Below are 19,609 nucleotides of genomic sequence, written 5' to 3' on the forward strand. Positions count from 1 at the left end.
TAGTTATATATATATATACATGCATATATTTATTTCTGAATCTTGTTTCCAGTACATATAATGAGGCTTGTAAAGTGGATACTGTTCAGGAGATAGGTGGATTTTGCTTTTAAGTAGTAAAGACTTAATTGTTTACTATTACTGGGGCTATTTAATAAGGATGTCTTTTTTTTTTTTAACGAACATTAAAAACAGTAAGATTGGATTTCTGGATTTCATTAGCTTGATTTATATCTTAATTTGTGAAAAATGTAAGTTAACTCATTTTTATTTCCTTTGGAGATTCTGAAGTTTGTGCTACCGATGATTATTTCCAAAAAAGGCACACTTCTGGTTTTCCCAGAACTAATGCTAGCTTTTCCATCTTTTGAGTTTACTTGATATTAATGTTTGACCTCAAATCATGTTACATTTTGGAAGAAAACTTTCTCTTAGCCAATGGAACATAAACCACCCTGGAGTTCATATAAAGGAGGGGTCCAAATGCCTCTGACAGTGTCATGTGTTTAAACTCATGACCAAACCCAAGGTCACATAGCTTTCTTTCTGTTTTATTCTAGAATTTGTATAGTTTTGTCACTGGAAAAGGGATCTTGTCCCAGACTCCAAGAATGTGTTTTTGGATCTCGCATTGGAAAGAATTTATGGCGAATCACAGAGTATAGTGAAGTTAAGGTAGTTTATTAGCGACTACTCAGCTACATAGCAGGGCGTCCTCAGAAAGTAAGAGGAGGAATGCACCTGTTTTAAAAAAATTATTTTTTGAGACGGAGTTTCACTCCTGTCACAATGGCATGATCTCGGCTCACTGCAGCCTCTGCTTCCTCGGTTCAAGGTTTCTCCTGCCTCAGCCTCCCAAGTAGTTGGGATTACAGGCGCGTGCCAACACGTCCGGCTAATTTTTTGTATTTTTGGTGGAAACTGGGTTTCACCATGTTGGTCAGGCTGGTCTGGAACTCCTGGTCTCAAGTGATCTTCCCGCCTCAGCCTCCCAAAGTGCTGGGATAACAGGCATGTGCCACTGCGCCCGGGCTTAATGTTTGTTTATAAGGTTATTGTGAATAGTATTGTCTTTTATAAAGGCTTGTGATCAGTTTGTGACAGGCTATGAGTATTGTTACTTCTCTATGTTACTGTGGATTTTAACAAGAATTTATGAGTGTATTATTACCTTTAAAGTAAAACTTATTTTTAAACTAAGAATGCTTTTTTGTTCTTAAAGTCCTGGTACATTTTTATAAGTTTTATGTCTTTATTTATTAACTTGTTCCCGCAACCATTAATATTTTATAACCAAAAGTACTCAACCCCCTAAATACATAATCCAACAAATTTAAGTTGTGTGTGTGTGAGGCAGGGTCTCACTCTGTCGCCCAGGCTGGAGTGGAGTGGTGTGATCATGGCGGGCTAACTGCAGCCTCGAACTCCTGGGCTCAAGCAATCCTCCCGCCTCAGCCTCCCGGGTAGCTGGGACTACAGGTACGTGCCACCATGCCAGCTAATTTTTGTGCTTTTTGTAGACATAGGGGTCTCACTGTTTGCCCAAGCTAGTCTTGGACTCCTGATCTCAAGTGATCTGCCCGCCTTGGCCTTCCAGAGTGCTGGGATTACAGATGTGAGCCACTGCGCCCTGCCCAGATTTAACTTTTTTAAAACCTTTATTTAAAATAAAGTCACTGTGGTTAAGAGGCCTCTGACAGTTTCGCGTTTTAAGTCTGAGGACTATGTTGAGTAAATTTTTGCATAAGTTGTAAAATGTGCATTCATGTTGATTTCATTTCCTATGGTTTCCAATTAATTGTGCCTTCTGCATTTTTAGAAACTCATGGGCTAGTGGGCTCTGTGTCAGTTTGCATTTCTAGAACGATAGCGCCGAACGCTCCATGCTGTCTTTAAGTGGTGCAGCGGGATGGGTAGCAGAGGGCGCGCGGCAGCCGACAGCGCAGTGAGCTCTAGGGCGCTGCAGTGCCCCCGGCCGCCAGCAGAGTGCGCGCGAGCCCGGCTTTTCTGAGCCCTGAGGCGGCCGCGTGCTACCTCCTCGCCTGAGTCCTGCGACAGCGGGAGCCGCGTTCTCCTCAGCAAGTACTGGGATACGCCCCTCGCTTTGGGACACCTCGAGCCCGCGTCTGTGGTGAATAAAATCCTTCCTTTTTCAGCCTTGGCAGCTGAGGGGCAGAGACCCTTCCTGTGGAAAATTAGAAACCAAAAGCCCCTGTGAATCCAGCACACTTGAGGTTCGTTCTCTGCACCCAAGGCGAGGCGGCCACGGAGCCAAGCCACGGTCTCGGAACAGAAATGTAGCCTCAGGAAAGCAACTGGAACATCCGCCACACTGATAATAACCCCCATAGTACTAATAACACTCCATCTGTGATGCTGGTGTTAGCACCCGTTGTATACAGAGATCACACCGTCAGGGTAACGTGACAGCTGCTGTCCAGATCCGACCCTAGGAACGCGGATGTGTCCCTCAGAGCGCACGTAACGCCCAGAATGCGGAGATGACATCGTGTGCCTAACGCCACACCTGTCACACTTATATAACCCCCGGAACACGCATCTGTCCCTCCGAGCACACACGTAACCACTGGAATGCCCGTGACACCGTCAGACTAACGCCACACCCGTCACACTCTGTATAACCCCCGGAACACGCATGTATCCCTGAGAGCGTACGTCCCGCCCAGGATGCGGCCATGGCCTTTGCAGCCCACAGGAGAGCGTCTGCAGCTCCCAGGATGGGACCCTCTGGCTCTTGCTGGGGCGCTGGGTTGACAACCTCTGCCGGACTGGGTTTGGGCTAGATTTGGCCTGTCATGAAACTTCATGTTGTTGTCTGTGCCTTACTGACGTGGTATTGACACAGTTGATTTAAGAAGCAGTTTACTTCCCAATAATGTCATACTTCTGGGAAACTTGCAACAGCAGTTAGTATGCCTTCTCTTTTCTCTCCAATTCCCCAGCGGTTATTGCTGTGCCAGATTTGCAGCTTCACAAAGAATACCTCCCTGTGTTTCACCAAAAGCAGGAACAGTCCTCCAGGTGATCCCCACATAACCCCCAAATTAGGAAATATACGGTTTCTATGTGAAAGTCCAGTCCGCAGACTTATTTCACTTCATTGCCTTCCCCAGCTGGGAGAAAAATGTGTTTTCATGTGGGCCCAATTTCTTTTTCGGGAACTGTTCATGAGACTCAGTTTTCTGGTTGTTTTTTTTTGGTGGGTTTTTTTTTTTTTTTTTTTGAGACAGAGTCTCTCTCTGTTGCCCAGGCTGGAGTGCAGTGGCTGGATCTCAGCTCACTGCAAGCTTCACCTCCCAGGTTCACGCCATTCTCCTGCATCAGCCTCAGCCTCAGCCTGCCGAGTAGCTGGGACTACAGGCATCTGCCACCTCGCCCTGCTAGTTTTTTGTATTTTTTTAGTAGAGAAGGGGTTTCACCGTGTTAGCCAGGATGGTCTCGATCTCCTGACCTCGTGATCCGTCTCGGCCTCCCAAAGTGCTGGGTTTACAGGCTTGAGCCACCGCGCCCGGCTGTTTTTTTTTTTTTTTTTTTTTTTGTTTGTTTGTTTTTAAGACAGAGACTCACTCTGTCATCCAGGCTGGAGTGCAGTGGTGCCATCTTGGCTCATTGCAACCTCCGCCTCCCTTGTTCCAAGAGATTCTCCTGCCTCAGCTTCTGGAGTAGCTGTAATTACAGGCACCTACCACCATGCTCAGCTAATTTTTTGTATTTTTAGTAAAGATGGTATTTCACCATGTTGGCCAGGCTGGTCTTTAACTCCTGACCTCAGGTGATCCACTCGCCTCAGCATCCCAGAGTGCTGGGATTACAGGTGTGAACCACTGCATCTGGGCGACTCTCAGTTTTCACAGCCTTGGTAGATGTGAAGAGCAGAGATGACTCCAAGCTGGGTCTGCCCAGCGTTTCCTCCTAAACAGGTGCAGATCCTGCTTCCTAGTAGGAACACCCTGGCCTGATGCTGCACTCTCCTCACTGCGGCCCACCTGGAGGAGCACGTAACCATCCTACCACCACTGGCGATCTCACTTGGTAATGGCAAATATTCATTTACAATCACAAATTTCATCCTGTCAAGCTCTGGATTTAAGTTTGCTGATGATTTCCTCTGGCCTTAGAACCATGGCCTCCAGACCCTGAGTTCTCCTGCCTGCTGTCCTCTCCCATCCAGTCTGCTACAGCTGCCTGCAGTCCCTCTCATGGGGACATGGGCTCCCAGGTGTCTTGGGGATTTTGTGTGGGTTCCCCCAACCCATTCACCCATTGCCCACCCTGGTTTTTTAAGGCTTTGTTTAGATAAGTCCTTCAAGTCACAGCAGTTACGATATCTAAAAGTAGAAAAGTTAATAATGTGAATTTTTAAAGACAAAGCATTATTTATTAGATCATCTGTGAGATGACCCTCTTTTTTTTTTTTTTTTTTGGAGATGGAGTCTCCCTGTGTCACCCAGGCTGGAGTGCAGTGGCATGATCTTGGCTCACCACAACCTCCACCTCCCGGGTTCAAGCGATTCTCATGCCTCAGTCTCCTTAGTAGCTGGGACTACATGCACCCGCCACCATGGCTGGCTAATTTTTGCATTTGTAGTGGAGACGGGGTTTCACCATGTTGGCAAGGCTGGTCTTGAACTCCTGACCTGACCTCCAGTGATCTGCCTGCCTTGGCCTCCTAAAGTGCTGGGATTACAGGCATGAGCCACCATGCCCAGCCACCCTCAATTTATAAATCAAGGAAATACTAGTTCCCTGGAACCAAAGTTCATGTTTGAAATAATTAGGAAAGAAAAATAAAATCTCGGTGCTGAAGGAAAGGCAAATAGCACAGTTGATTGTCAAAATTGCAGAAGAAGACTGGGCGCAGTGGCTCACTCCTGTAATCCCAACACTTTGGGAGACTGAGGTGGGCGGATCACCTGAGGTCAGGAGTTCGAGACCAGCCTGGACAAGATGGTGAAATCCCGTCTCTACTAAAAATACAAAAATTAGCCTGGTGTGGCGGCATGCACCTGTAGTCCCGGCTACTTGGGAGGGTGAGGCAGGAGAATCGCTCGAACCCGGGAGGTGGAGGTTGTATTGAGCCGAGATCATGGTGCTGCATTACAGCCTGGGTGACAGAGTGAGACTCTGTTTAAAAAAAAAAAAAGAAATTTCAGAAGAATTTACTGGACAGACTATTACCTTGCTATATTCTCTAGCCCTGTGTTAGCAGTTGCAAGGTATTTTAGGTTTAAACACTTATATTTTTCTTTTTTCTTTTTTTTTTTGAGACAGTCTCACTCTGTTGCCCAGGCTGGAGTGCAGTGGCACTATTTCTGCTCACTGCAAGCTCCGCCGTCTCCCAGATTCATGCCATTCTCCTGCCTCAGCCTCCCAAGAAGCTGGGACTACAGGCGCCCGCCACCACGTCTGGCTAACTTTTTTGTATTTTTAGTAGAGACGGGGTTTCACTATGTTTGCCAGGATGGTCTCGATCTCCTGACCTCGTGATCTGCCCGCCTCGGCCTCCCAAAGTGCTGGGATTACAAGTGTGAGCCACTGCGCCCGGCCTTAACACTTATATTTTATATAGTCATTTGGTATAGTTAACTATCAAAAAGTCCTGTCCACATCATGACAACCTATATGAAATTTGGAAACCTCTTCATCAATACAATGGAAAATTGGTAAAGTAAGTGTAGATATTTAAGCGGATGAATTATTAATATTTAAGTGTTGAAATGGAATGTAATTATGTCATAGTTCTGGCATGGGACTTGGGGGGCTTCCTCCGTTGCCTCTTGCTGGATGGCAAATTCTTGGCATGTGGAGACTGAAGGATAAACTGTCACCTTCATTGGAAACCCTAGTCCAGAATGAAAGTCCTCATTTCAGGATATACCATTTCCTCCCATGCATTTTCTTTTTCTTTCTTTCTTTTTTTTTTTTTTGGAGACGAGTCTTGCTCTGTCACCCAGGCTGGAGTGAAGTAGCCTGATATGGGCTCACTGCAACCTCCGTTGCCCGGGTTCAAGCAATTCTCCTGCCTCAGCCTCCTGAGTAGCTGGGGTTACAGGTGTGCACCACCACACTGGCTAATTTGTGTGTGTGTGTATGTGTGTGTGTGTGTGTGTGTGTATATATATATATATATATATATTTTTTTTTTTTTTTTTTTTTGAGGCAGAGTTTTGCTTTTGTTGCCAAGGCTAGAGTGCGATGGTGCGATCTCGGCTCACCGCAACCTCTGCTTCCCAGGTTCAAGCGATTCTCCTGCCTAGGCCTCCCGAGTAGCTGAGATTACACGCATGCACCACCAAGCCCAGCCAATTTTGTATTTTCAGTAGAGATGGGGTTAGTCCATGTTGGTCAGGCTAGTCTCAAACTCCCAACCTCAAGTGCTCCGCCTGCCTCAGCCACCCAAAGTGCTGGGATTACAGGTGTGAGCCACAGAGCCTGGCGCTAATTTTTGTATTTTTACTAGAGAAAAGGTTTCGCCATATTGGCCAGGCTGGTCTCCAACTCCTGACCTCAAGTAATCCGTCTGCCTTAGCCACCCAAAGTGCTGGGATTACAGGTGTGAGCCATCATACCTGGCCCTTTTTATTTTTTATTTTTTTTTGAGACAGGGTCTTGCACTGTTGCCCAGGCTGGAGTGTAGTGGTGTGATCTCAGCTTACTGCAACCTCCACATTCTGGGCTCAAGCAATCCTCCCACCTCAGCCTCCCTAGTACCTGGGACTGCAGCTGTGTGCCACCATGTCCAGCTAATTTTTGTATTAGTAGAGATGGGGTTTTGCTGTGTCATCCTGACTGGTCTTGAACTGGACTCAAGTGATCCACCTGCTTCAGTCTCCCAAAGTGCTGGGATTACAGGCATGAGCCACCTTGCCTGGCCTATTTTTAACTTTTTGATGAAATACCAAACTCTGTTACAAATAGGATGCACCATTTTATATTCCGCATACAGTATTTAATGGTTGTGATTTTTCTCCGACCTTGCCAACCCTTGTTATTTTACATTTATTGGATTATAGCCTTTCTAGTGTGTGTGAAGGAGTATCTGGTTGTGGTTTCAAGTTTGGATGGCCATAATGATAATGATATTGATCATCTTTTCATGTGCTTCTTTGCCATTTGCATGTCTTTTTGGCAAAGTGTGTGTTCGACTCTTTCTCCATTTGTAATTTGCTTGTTCTTGTTGAGTTATACAAATTTTTTATATATTGTAGTTAACAGACCGTTGTTGGATATATAATGCGCAAATATTTTCTTCTTTTCTGTGGGTTGTCTTTTCTCTTCCTCTTTTTTTTTTTTTAGGAGACTAAGTCTTGCTCTGTTTCCCAGGCTGGAGTGCAGTAGTGCGCTCTTGGCTCATCACAACCTGTGCCTCCTGGGTTCATGCGAGTAGCTGCGATTACAGGCATGGGACACCTTGCCTGGCTAATTTTTTGTGTTTTTGGTGGAGATGGGGTTTCTCCATGTTGGTCATACTGTTCTCAAACTCATGATCTGAGATGAACCGCCTGCCTCTGCCTAGCAAAGTGCTGGGATTACAGGATTGAGCCACCATGCCCGGCCATTATTTATTTATTTATTTATTTTATTTTTGAGACAGGGTCTTGCACTGTTGCCCAGGCTGGAGTAGTGGTGCCATATTGGCTTACTGCAACCTCCACATTCTGGGCTCAAGTGGTCCTCCCGCCTCAGCCTCCCTAGTAGCTGGGACTACAGGTGTGTGGCACCATGCCTGGCTAATTTTTGTATTTTTAATAGAGACAGGGTTTTGCTATGTCCTTCTGCTGGTCTTGAACTCCTGCACTCAAGTGATCTGCCTGCTTCAGCCTCCCAAAGTGCTGGGATTACAGGCATGAGCCACCATGCCCATCATGTTTTTAACTTTGTGAGAAAATACCAAACTATGTTACAAATAGGCTCCACCATTTTATATTCCACATATAGTATTTAATGGTTGTGATTTCTCTCCAACCTTGCCAACACTTGTTACTTTACATTTGTTGGATTGTAGCCTTTCTAGTGTGTGTGAAAGAGTATTTGGTTGTGGTTTCAGTTTGGATGGCCATAATGATAATGATATTGATCATCTTTTCATGTGCTTGGTTTTCATTTGCATGTCTTTTTGGCAAAGTGTGTGTTCAACTCTTTCTCCATTTATAATTTGGTTGTTCTTGTGGTTGAGTTATACAAATTTTTTATATATTGTAGTCAACAGACCGTTGTTGGATATATAATGCGCAGATATTTTCTTGTTTTCTGTGGGTTGACTTTTCACTTTCTCTCTCTTTTTTTTTTTTTTTTTGGAGACTGAATCTTGCTTTGTTCCCCGGGCTGGAGTGTAGTGGTGCACTCTTGGCTCACCACAACCTCCGCCTCCTGGGTACAAGTGATTCTTCTGCCTCAGCCTCCCGAGTAGCTGGGATTACAGGCATGTGCCACTACGCCCAGCTAATTTTGTATTTTTAGTCGAGATGGGGTTTGTTTTTGTTGGTCAGGCTGGTCTTGAACTCCCATTCTCAGTTGATCCTTCTGCCTCAGCCTCCAGAAGAGCTGGAATTACAGGCATGAGCCACTGCTCCCGGCCCTAATTTTTGTAATTTTAGTAGAGACAAGGTTTCGCCATGTTGGCCAGGCTGGTCTCCAACTCCTGACCTCAAGTGTTCCGTCTGCCTCAGACTCCCAAATTGCTGGGATTATAGGCGTGAGCCATCATACTCATTCTTTTTTTTTTTTTTTAAGACAGGGTCTTGCACTGTTGCCCAGGTTGAAGTGTAGTGGTGCGATCTCAGCTTACTACAACCTCTACGTTCTGGACTCAAGCAGTCCTTCCGCCTCAGTCTCCCTAGTAGCTGGGACTGCAGCTGTGTGCAACCATTCCTGGCTAATTTTTGTATTATTAGTAGAGATGGGGTTTTGCTCTGTCATCCTGGCTGGTCTTGAACTCCTGGACTCAAGTGATCCTCCTGCCTCTGCCTCCCAAAGTGCTAGGATTGCAGGCGTGAACCACAGTGCACAGCCAACTTACTTGATAATGTCTTCTGATGCATAAAAGTTTTTAATTTTGAGGAAATTATTTCTTTTGTGGCTAGTGCTTTTGGTTTCAGATCTGCAACACCTTTGCCAAATCCAAGGTCATGAAGATATATCCATTTTCTTCTAGAGTTTCTGTTTGTAACTCTTATATGTAGGGCTTTGAACCATTTTGAGTTACTTTTTCTGTGTTGTGAGGTAAGTGTACAGTCACGGTACATTTTGTTACCTCTGACTGTAGGTAGTCAGATGCTAGCAGCGTTTGTTGAATTTAGTGGTCTTGGCTCATGTCAAAACTCAGTTGGCCGTAGAGGTATGGTTTTATTTCTGGACTGGACATTCAGTTCCATTGATTTATATTTGTCTCCTTATGCCAGTATTATGTTGTCTTGATTACTATTCCTTTGCAGTAATATTTGATAATGATAAATGTGAGCAACTAAGTGGGCTTTTGGTTTTCAGGAGTATTTTGGCTATTCAAGATCACTTGATATTTATACAAAGAGTTAGGGTCAGTCAGGGTTACAGTTGTTAGGTTTAGGGTTGCTAACATTAGGTTTGTTAGTGTTAGGGTTAGGGTTGTTAGATTTAGGGTTGTTAGGATTTTAGGGTTATGGTTTTAGAGATGGGATTGGGGTTAGTGTTAGCATTAGGGTTGTGGTTGGGTTTGGGGTTGGATTTAGGGTTTGGGTTGGGGTTCTGTTAGGTTTAGGGCTAGGGTTAGGGTTAGGGTTTAGGGTTAGCATTTAGGATTAGGGTTAGGGTTAGTGTTTAACGGTAGGGGTTAGGGTTAGGGTTTAGCAGTAGGGGTTAGGGTTAGGTTTAGTGGTTAGGGTCAAAAGAAAATCTTGAAAATCTTAAAAATCTCCAAAAATATTGGTGAGTAAAAAGCTTTAGCCTTCATATGAAGAAGATAAAAACTTGTTCCATTTTCCAGAAACACAGTTGTATTACAAATATAAAATGGGGTAAAGATAAAACCCAAGTCCTCTATATAAACTGGTGAATTTTGTATTCTTGTAATCACATTAGTCTGGGTTCACCAGAAAGGCACAATCCGTCGGATTTATGTAGATAGACAGATGAGAGAAGATTCATTAGGGAAACTGGTTCACATAATTATTGAGGCTGAGAAAGTCCACAATAGGCTGTCTCCAAGTTGGGGAACCAGGAAAGCTGGTAGCATTGCTCAGTCCATGTCCAAAGGGCTCAGAATCAGTTAAGCCAATGGTGTAACCCTCATTCTGAGGCCAAAGGCCTGAGACCCTGAAGTTCTGATGTCAAAGACAAGAGAAGGATGTTTCAGTTTCAGAAGGAGATAATTCACCTTTCCTCTTCCTTTTTGTTCTACTGGGCTCTCAAGCAATTGGATGGTGCCTTTTTAAGTCCATTTTTATACTGCTATGAAGAAGTACCTGAGTATAAGCAATTTGTAAAGAAGAAAGAGGTTTAATGGGCTGACAGTTCCCCATGGCTGGAGGGGCCTCACAATCATGACGGAAGGGGAAGCAAAGATGTCTTTCTTCACATGGCAGCAGCAAGAATTGCTAAGTCAACGGGGAAAAGCCCCTTATAAAACCATCAGATCATGAGAACAGCATGGCAGTAACCACCACCATGATTCAATCGTACCCCACCAGGTCCCTCCCACAACATGTAGGGATCATAGGATCTACAATTCAAGATGAGATCTGCGTGGAGACACAGTCAAACCGTATCAGTGCCCATCCACATTGGGTCAGAGTGGATCTTCCTTATCTCAGTGTCTTCCAGAAACACCCTCACAGCTATGTTAGTATCTCTTAATCCAATCAAGCAGACATCTACAATTAACTATCAGAATATTTATACCTGATTCGTGGCTAAAATTTCAGGATGAAAGCTATGAGATCTCTATTTGTGTTTGTATGTCTATTAATGTATGTTGTGTATATTTGATTTTTCTTAACTCTGGATAGCATTGCAAAATTCATTTATACAATCCTCTAAAAGTGCTCTATTCTAACTTGGCTTGGAAAAAAAATCATTTATAAATAAATATTCCCCAAACTCCTAGAAATATAGGAACTGATCCAAATGTTTTTCAGGTTAACGTGATTTGGATAAAACTTAGTTAAATAAGATAAATTTAATATTTTTTGTGTAATAAAACAACTATGTCTTCAGAGTTATCACTATTAAATATAAAACAAACAAGTTTTTTTTTTTTTTTTTTTTTTTCTTGAGATGTAGTCTTTCTCTGTCACCCAGGCTGGAGTGCAGTGGTGCGATCTTGGCTCACTGCAAGCTCCGCCTCCCAGATTTATGCCATTCTCCTGCCTCAGTCTCCCGAGTAACTGGGGCTACAGGTGCTTGCCACCACATCCGGCTAATTTTTTTTTTTGTATTTTTTTTTTTTAGTAGAGACAGGGTTCCACAGTGTTAGCTAGTATGGTGTTGATCTCCTGACCTTGTGATCCACCTGCCTCAGCCTCCCAAAGTGCTGGGATTACAGGAGTGAGCCACTGTGCCCGGTCCCTATAACAACACTTGATGTCTGAGTGGGTTCTTACACAGTCATCTGTTGTAAGACTTTCTGATTCCTTTTTTTCCTTTGGTCATTATGAATAGGGCTTCTGTACATAATTGCATGGTAGCTTTTGTTTGGAAATAATATCAAAGTAGCTGTCAAAATAGTTACAAATATGATTTTTGGATTGTAAGGTGAGACTTGTTTAGCTTTGGGAAAACTGCCCAACTTGTAATAGGGGAGGAAAAATAATTTTCTCTCTACCTTTACAGAATTCTTAGATGGGACTCTCTGTAACAAATTACAGATTAAAATGAGAAAAAAAGTAGACAAGTTTAAAAATATGTATACCTTATGGATACATGGGAGATACTCAGGGAAAAATGAGTAAATCCCCAACAGGTGGCTTTCAATTCAAGTGTAAATGCTATCTTCAACTTAAAGAAAGAAGATTTGAGGCTCAGTAGTGGGGACGTAACAAGCAAAAGCACAGTAGATAAGGGTAAGTTTTCTTACACAGACTTAACTCCATGCATTCTCTGTTGATAAGACTCTTTAGTGATTTAGTCATCCTTCTGTTCTTGGTTGGTGCCGAGAGAGAGAGAGAGAGAGAGAGAGAGAGAGAGAGAGAGAGATCTTTTAAATGGGGATTTCGTTTATAGATGTAAATTTTCCTTACACAAGGGTAACTTCTACTCTGTTTTCAGAACTTCTTTTTTAGTATTTTTTCAGAGTAATCAGCTCAGAATAGTTCTTATGCCAAAGGGACATATTTTGGGGTGGCATATTCTGGTGTTACACACTGTCTTCCACCAGCAATGAAAAGAGTTCTTGTTTTTCCTCCAGCAATTTGTCATTTTTTTAGAGTTTAGCAGTTCTAACAGATATAAACCAGCTGTGCTATCTCATTGTGGTTTTCAGTTCTCTAGTGTGTTGAGCATCTTTTTGTGTGTTTACTTGCTATGTGTAGATCGTCTTTGGTGAGGTGTCTGTTCAGAACTGTGTGCATTTTTAATTGGGCTGTTTAACTTATTGTTCAGTTTTAAGAATTTTGTATATATTTTGAATACAAATTCTCAGATCTGTATTTTGCAAATTTTTTTTTCAATATGTGGCTTGTCTTTTTGTTCCATTAACAAGGTCTTTTCCAGAGTATAAACTTTAAATATTGAGAAATCCACGTTGTCATTTCTTCTGCGTATATCAACCTTTTGTGTCATTTGTTAAAATTCATTAACAAACCCAAAGGCACATAGCTTTTCTTGTATAGTTTCTTCTAGAAATTGTATAGTTTTGCATTTTTAGTGTAAGGATGATTTTGAGTGATTATTTGTGTAAGTTGTAAAGTTTTCATCTACATGCATATCATTTCCTATGGTTTCCAGTAATCATTCCCTCACTATTTTTGGGAAAGACACAGGATAGTGGGCTCTGTTAGAGCAGATAGATGGCTAGACATGAACAGGAGGGGGAGCTCCTGGAAAAGGGAAAGTCTGGGAAGGCTCACCTGGAGGGACCACCAAAAATTCACATTTAGTGGCATCTGTAATGCTAGAGTGGATAGACACTTGTCAGTTGTGGGTAGGAGGGAGAAGAGGTACCTATGCAGAAAGAAACACCCTAGAAATCCTCTTAAGATGCCCCAGTCATCATTCACTCTGCAGTAATAATGTGACAATATTGCTAGATACATGCTGATAAGGACAAAGGGGACAGTCTTAAAAGAAACCTGGCACCATAAGTACAGATTAGGGCAGAGAAGCACATTCAAAAGAGATAGGCGCAGTAGGTACAAATGTGACTGCTGTCAGCCTGCCCGGGATGGCGGGAAGGAGCCTGGTGCCAGAGTGGATTCCAACCGATCACCACACATGTGCCTCAACCAACAGTGAGGAGGTCCCACAAGCCTAAGTGGGGCAAGTTGGGGACCTAAGGCAGTAGCAGGAAAACCAGACAAAGAAAACTGCTGGACACTTGAGACAGAGGCAGGAATGTGAAGAAGTCCAAAATAAAATTCCCTGCACAGGACTCTTACGCTGCTTTCCTGCATGATCAGCCTACTCCTCTCTATTTTTCTACAATAAGCTCTTCACACTGTATTTTTTTCAATGAAGTTGTCTGCCATCTCTGTATTGCCCCTTGGTGAAAATCTTTCTTCCAAGTTAGACAAGAACTGGGACATCCATTTCCAGAACTGATGGCACTTAATAACTGGCGCTCCAACTTTAAGTGGTGCAGAAGGTGGCCTTTAGGGGGCGCCAGCCATCACACTTGGAGCAAGAGGGCCCTGCATAGTCCCCATCTCCCTGCAGGTGTTGTGCTGCGACGACACTGCCAGCAAGAGGGCCCGGCAGCGTCCCCAGCTGCTAGCAGGGGGCGTACGACGGGTATACTGTGAGCAAGAGGACCCTGCAGTGTCCCTAGCTGCCAGCAGGTGGCGCACGGGCACCACACCATGAGCAAGAGGATCCTACAGTGTCCTGGTTGGCAGCAGGGGGCGTGCTGCCACCACACTGAGCAAGAGGATCCTGTAGTGCCCCCAGCGGCCAGAAGGGGGCGTGCCCTACTACAAGGCAAGCAAGAGGGCCCGGCAGTGTCCCCAGCTGCCAGCTGAGGAGCCAGTCGCCACTTCACTTGGAGCAAGAGGGCCGGGCAGTGTCCCCAGCTGCCAGCATCGGGAGTGCTGCCACTACACTGTGAGCAAGAGAGCCCTGCAACGTCCCCAACTGCCAGCAGGCGGCGCGCCGTCACTATACTGCGAGCAAGAGGGCCCTGCAGTGCCCCGGCGCCAGCAGGGGGCGCTGGCCACCACTGTAAGGAAGAGCGCCCTGCAGTTGCTCTAGTCGCCAGCAGGGGGCGCACTTGCACAGCACTGTGAGCAAGAGGGCCCTGTAGTGCGCAGCTGCAAGCAGGGGGCGCCGGAGCCCGGCTTTTCAGATTACTGATGTTTCGCCCGTCTCTGCGCCCCTCCCCTCGCGGCGTGCGTCTCTGCGCCTGCACCGCGCCCCTTCAGGCCCACGCGGCGTGCGTCTCTGCGCCTGCACCACGACCCTCCTCCCCCCACCGCGCGGGCGTGCGACTCTGCGCTTGCGCTGCGCCGGCCTGCGACTCTGCGCCTGCGCCAGCCTGGGCCACGCCTGGCGTACGACTCTGCGCCTGAGCTGCGCCTGGCGTGCGACTCTGCGCCTGCCCTGGCGTGCGACTGTGCGCCAGCGCCGGCGCTGTACGTTTGTGAGGGCGGAGCTGCATTCTCCTCAGCCCAGACACTGAGAGCATCCCGAGGGCGGAGCTGTCTTCTCCTCTGCACAGACCTCGGGGGGCGGGGGGGGGGGGGGGGTACTGTGAAGGCGGAGCAGCGTTCTCCTCAGCCCAGACCCTGGCATGGGGTCACCGCGAGGGCGGAGCTGCGTTGTGCTCAGCACAGACGTTGGCGGCACCGCCTCGCTTTGGGACAACTCGGGGCCGCATCCACAGTGAATAAAATCCTTCCTGTTTCTAGCCCTGAATATCGAAGGTCAGAGACTACTTAGAATGGTTCAGTGTGGAAAACGGGAAACCGAAATCCCCTCTGAATCCTGCGCACAGAGGTTCTCTCCACCCAAGGGTTAGGGTTAGGATTTTAGGGTTAGGGCTAGGGCTAGGGTTAGGGTTAGGGCGAGGGTGAGGGTTAGAGGGTTAGAGGGTAGAGGATTAGAGGGTTAGGGTTAGGGTTGTGAGGGTTAGGGTTAGGGGTTAGGGTTAGGGGTCAGGGTCAGGGGTCGGAGTTGGGGTCGGGTTAGGGGTTTAGGGTTTAGGTTCGAGTTCAGGGTTAGGGTTAGGGCTTGGGGTTAGGGTTAGGGGTGAGGGTTAGGGTCAGGGTTAGAGGTTAGGTCAGGGTTCGGGGTCGAGGTCGGTGTCAAGGTTAGGGTTAGGGGTTAGGGTTTAGGGTTCGGGTAGTGTCAGGGTTGGGTTAGCGGTAGCGTTAGGGTTATTTTTGGATTAGGGTTAGTGTTAGGGTTAGGGGTTAGGGTTGGGTTAGGGTTAGGGTTTGGTTCCATTTTAGTGTTAAGATTCGAGTTAGGGTTCGGGTTCTGTTTTGGGTTAGGTTTAGGGTTAGGGTTCGGGTTCGGGTTAGGGTTCGTGTTTGGTTTCAGGTTAGGGTTCAAGCCATTCTCCTGCCTCAGCCTCCCGAGTAGCTGGCATTATAGGCACACACCACCATGCCCAGCTAATTTTTTTATTTTTGGTATCGACAGGGTTTCACCATGTGTCCCAGGCTTCTCTCGAACTCCTAACATCAAGTAATCCACCTGCCTCCGCCTCCCAAAGTGCTGGGATTACAGGCATGAGCCACTGCGCCCAGCCTTTACTTTCTTCTCTGAGTCAGAGATCTCTAGCAAGATAGCCTTTTCACAACTTCTATTGCAACGGAAGTTTTTCAGAACTTTGTCAGGTTAAACTGTTAAGGGTATGTCTGTTTTTCTATGATACACTGAATTTAGGAACGTATGACTCAGTAATGAAAGTTGATCTGGCATCACTCTTGGCATTTGAGTTCCTAGATGGAGAAGGGTCTGTTTTTCTGGCATGATCATGGCTTACAGGAATGCAGCACCCCAAGAGGACCCTAGCAATTGGGAGAATTTTGTTTACGTGACACTAAGCGCCAAATAACCTTAAATTCTAAATAAAAGTTCCAAGGGTAATTTGTATAAGGGTCTTGTTCTTTGTTTTTTGTTTTGAGATGGAGTCTCACTCTGTCACCCAGGCTGAAGTGCTGTGGCATGATCTTGGCTCACTGCAACCTCCACCTCCCGAGTTCAAGTGATTCTCCTGCCTTAGCCTCCAAAGTAGCTGAAATTACAGGTGCCTGCCACTATGCCTAGCTAATTTTTTGTATTTTTAGTAGAGACGGGGTTTCACCATGTTGGCCAGGTTGGTCTCGAACTCCTGACCTCGTGATTTGCCCGCCCCAGCCTCCCACAGTGCTGGGATTACAGGCGTGAGCCACTGCACCCAGCCAGGGCCTTGTTTTTAAAGAAAATAAATTATATGACAGGTTTGTTTCATACACACACACACATATATATATAAACTATACTCGTGAACATTTTACTCAACATTTAAAAATCTTTAAGACCTTTCAGTACATAAATCTTACATAACAATCTAGCAAAAGTGTATAAAATCTAAACACATTTCTAAAAGAAAGGGTGAGGCTTTCAGGGTGGCTATACTGTGTTGAACGTGGGCAGTGTTCTCTCTCTCTTGTGGTTTTGCTTATATGGCAGTTCCAGCTCACAAGAGCCCTCGGAGCCTGTCTGTTGGCCTGCATCCTGTGGCATTTGGCGAGTGAGATCTGTTTAATATAAGGTGTCCATAAAGCCAAGGTTATGATATCTAAAAATAATCAACACTAATTCCCCAGAAATTTTGTCTTTTTTGACCAAGCCACTGGTGCAATGTGGAGTCACTGCATTATATGCAAAAAGAATAATGCCCTCACTCCAGAGTCTGAACCAGAACTGACCCTCAGTGGTGACTCCCCCTTTATTCTAGGAGGTGTTAACATTAGCTATGGCAATGTAAAAACGGTGTTTCTGGAGGCAGTGGGGGCCGAGAATGGAAAGTCCTCTGCAGCCGTCAACATGGAGAGTGAGGCAATGCAGGTGTTGACTCACGGAACTGGACGAGAATCTACTACTCCTTCTCTAGTGAGAGTCTCTGTCATTTGCATAGAAGGCTTAAACGCAGGGAGGGCATGGAGATTCCGTGTAAACTTCAGTAAGCTGCATAAACAGAGGCCGTGATGTGTTTTGTCTCTGACCTTTTCCAGGGAGATCTGACCCCAGGGTTGCAGCGTGATGCTCACTAACAGAAGCTGACTCAATTGTGTTATGTCTCTGATCTTTTCCAAGGACATCTGGACCCAGGGTCGCAGTGTGATGCTCACTAACAGAAACTGACTCAATTGTGTTTCCTAGTTTTGGGGAATATCTTTAATTACTGCATGAATGTTTATAAACTGTTGGGGCTAAATACGAAAATTGCTCTTCAGGTGCCGTCTCCACCAAGCCACTGTGTACATTTTCTTTCTCTCTCTTGCAGTTGTTCTCTTCCTACAAACTGAACGAAAATGAAAAGGAAGTCATTTCTGCATGTGTCACAGAGGCATCCTTTGGTTCTAAAGGGAGCTGAGTTGGATTCCACAAGCGTATGGTCCTTGTAGCATGTGAATAGGAGTCAGTCACAGACGAGAAGGAAGGGTTCGGGGGAGACTGTCACCGCCCTGTCCAGGCTACCCCTCCAGCTGCCCAGGTGACAGGCTGGCCTGTGTTTGTGTTGTGTAAGTGTGTACAGCTGCTAATGTAGGGTCCAGAAACATCTTACAAAGTAAGCCTATCCCTACATGTAGTTTTATGTGGGTATGAATTCATTTCAGTTCTTAACATGAACATTTGTACAGTGCTTCCAAGTGAGGGTTTGACTGCCTCACATCTGGAATCCTTCAAGTTTATCCTTCTTGGAGTCAGTGTCATGAACGTTTTCCCCTAGGTCAAGAGTCTGCTGTCAACATGATGTTCTCTAATTACACGGCTTCATACAACTCTCAGCTTTGTGGACATATATTTTTGTATTTAAGGTGTTCCTTCTTTTACTTCTGTTTATAGTTCATCCTTGACACTGCTCTTTTCCCACTGCCTTTATCTCAGGTCCTTCCCAAGCTTTCATCCTGGCTGACTTCTTTTAAGTAATGGAAGGAGAGGATGTGGGGTCAGTCAGCCTGACTTCCAATCCCTTCTCCACCCATTACTTGGCAAATTAAAGCTGTGTTTAGGCTTCATTTATGTCATCCTGGATTTCTCAAGAATTACAATTTTTTGATATATTAATTACAATTATAGGATTGTTTAAAGATCAAACAAGACAATGTATATTGATGTGTTTTGTAATCTTTGTTGTTGTTTGTTTGTTTGAGACTGAGTCTCGCTCTGTCACCCAGGCTGGGGTTCAGTGGCATGAGTGACCTTGGCTCACTGCAACCTCCGCCTTCAAGTGATTTTCCCGTCTCAACCTCCCAAGTAGCTGGGACTACAGGTGCCTGCCACTACACTTGGCTAATTTTTGTATTTTTAGTAGAGTTGGGGTTTCACCATATTGACCAGGCTGGTCTTGAACTCCTGACCTTGTGATTCACCCGACTCGGCCTCCCAAAGTGCTGGAATTACAGATGTGAGCCACCGTGCCTGGACTGTCATCTTTAAAGCTTAATAGAAATGTAAGATCTTGCTATTATTATGCGATGATAAAATCTTTCATTCTTTGCTTTTTCCTTGGTTGCTGGCCTAGAAATTGAATCAATTCTGTTCTCTCTTTTTTTAAAAAAATAATCTTGAACGTGTGAAATTGGTGATATTTTAATATGTTGCTGATGTTTGATCTATTTGAAAGGTAGCTTCCTATGGTTTCTTCTAATAGTTAAAACTCTATCAGGCCAGGCATGGTGGCTCATGCCTATAGTGCCAGCACTTTGGGAGGCCAAGGTGGGCAGATCACCTGAGGTCAGGACTTTGAGACCAGCCTGGCCAACATGGTGAAATCCTGTCTCTACTTAAAATACAAAAATTGGCAGAAGAATCACTTGAACCCGGGAGACAAAGGTTGCAGTGAGCTGAGATTGCATCACTGTACTCCAGTCTGGGCAACAGAGTGAGACTCTGACAAAAAACAAAAACAAAAAGAAAAAACTGTATCAAAGTGATATATTTGTATAGTGAAACCCCAGACAGTGCCACTAAGTGAATGATGATGTAATACTCTTATTTCTTATTTTGCTACAACGTTAGTTTCTCAACAATCACTCCACCTGCTGGTTTGGTCTTTTCTCTCATTGGGATTGGTTTCCCTTAAATGTCTGGTGATTCTTCATTGTTCACATTTAATAGTGACACAGGAAGAAGAAGAAAGGAGTCTGTTATCATTAGTAAAAGGCTCGTCTAGAGGTTTTTTTTTTTTTTTTTTCCGGGAGTCGATAGGGTTTCCACATGTTAGTAAGTGATGTCTTTGGTCTAGATG

The 19,609-nt window shown here is 45.1% G+C and overlaps 1 protein-coding gene across 3 annotated transcripts in view; it reads left to right on the top strand.

Annotated features, from left to right (window-relative positions):
- Positions 1-15,696: 15,696 nt before the first annotated feature.
- LOC139355958 (zinc finger protein 669-like) overlaps positions 15,697-19,609 on the top strand; it is a 58,475-nt gene continuing 54,562 nt past the window's right edge. For 2 of the 3 annotated variants that reach the window (XR_011607330.1, XR_011607333.1), the window contains exon 1: positions 15,697-17,851. The gene's annotated coding sequence lies outside the window, so the exon portion shown is untranslated. Of the gene's footprint in view, positions 17,880-19,609 lie in introns of all 3 variants that reach the window. The other variant, XR_011607332.1, reaches the window with a different exon arrangement.

Source organism: Macaca nemestrina, chromosome 8 (genome assembly GCF_043159975.1).
Source record: "Macaca nemestrina isolate mMacNem1 chromosome 8, mMacNem.hap1, whole genome shotgun sequence".
NCBI lineage: Eukaryota > Metazoa > Chordata > Mammalia > Primates > Cercopithecidae > Macaca > Macaca nemestrina.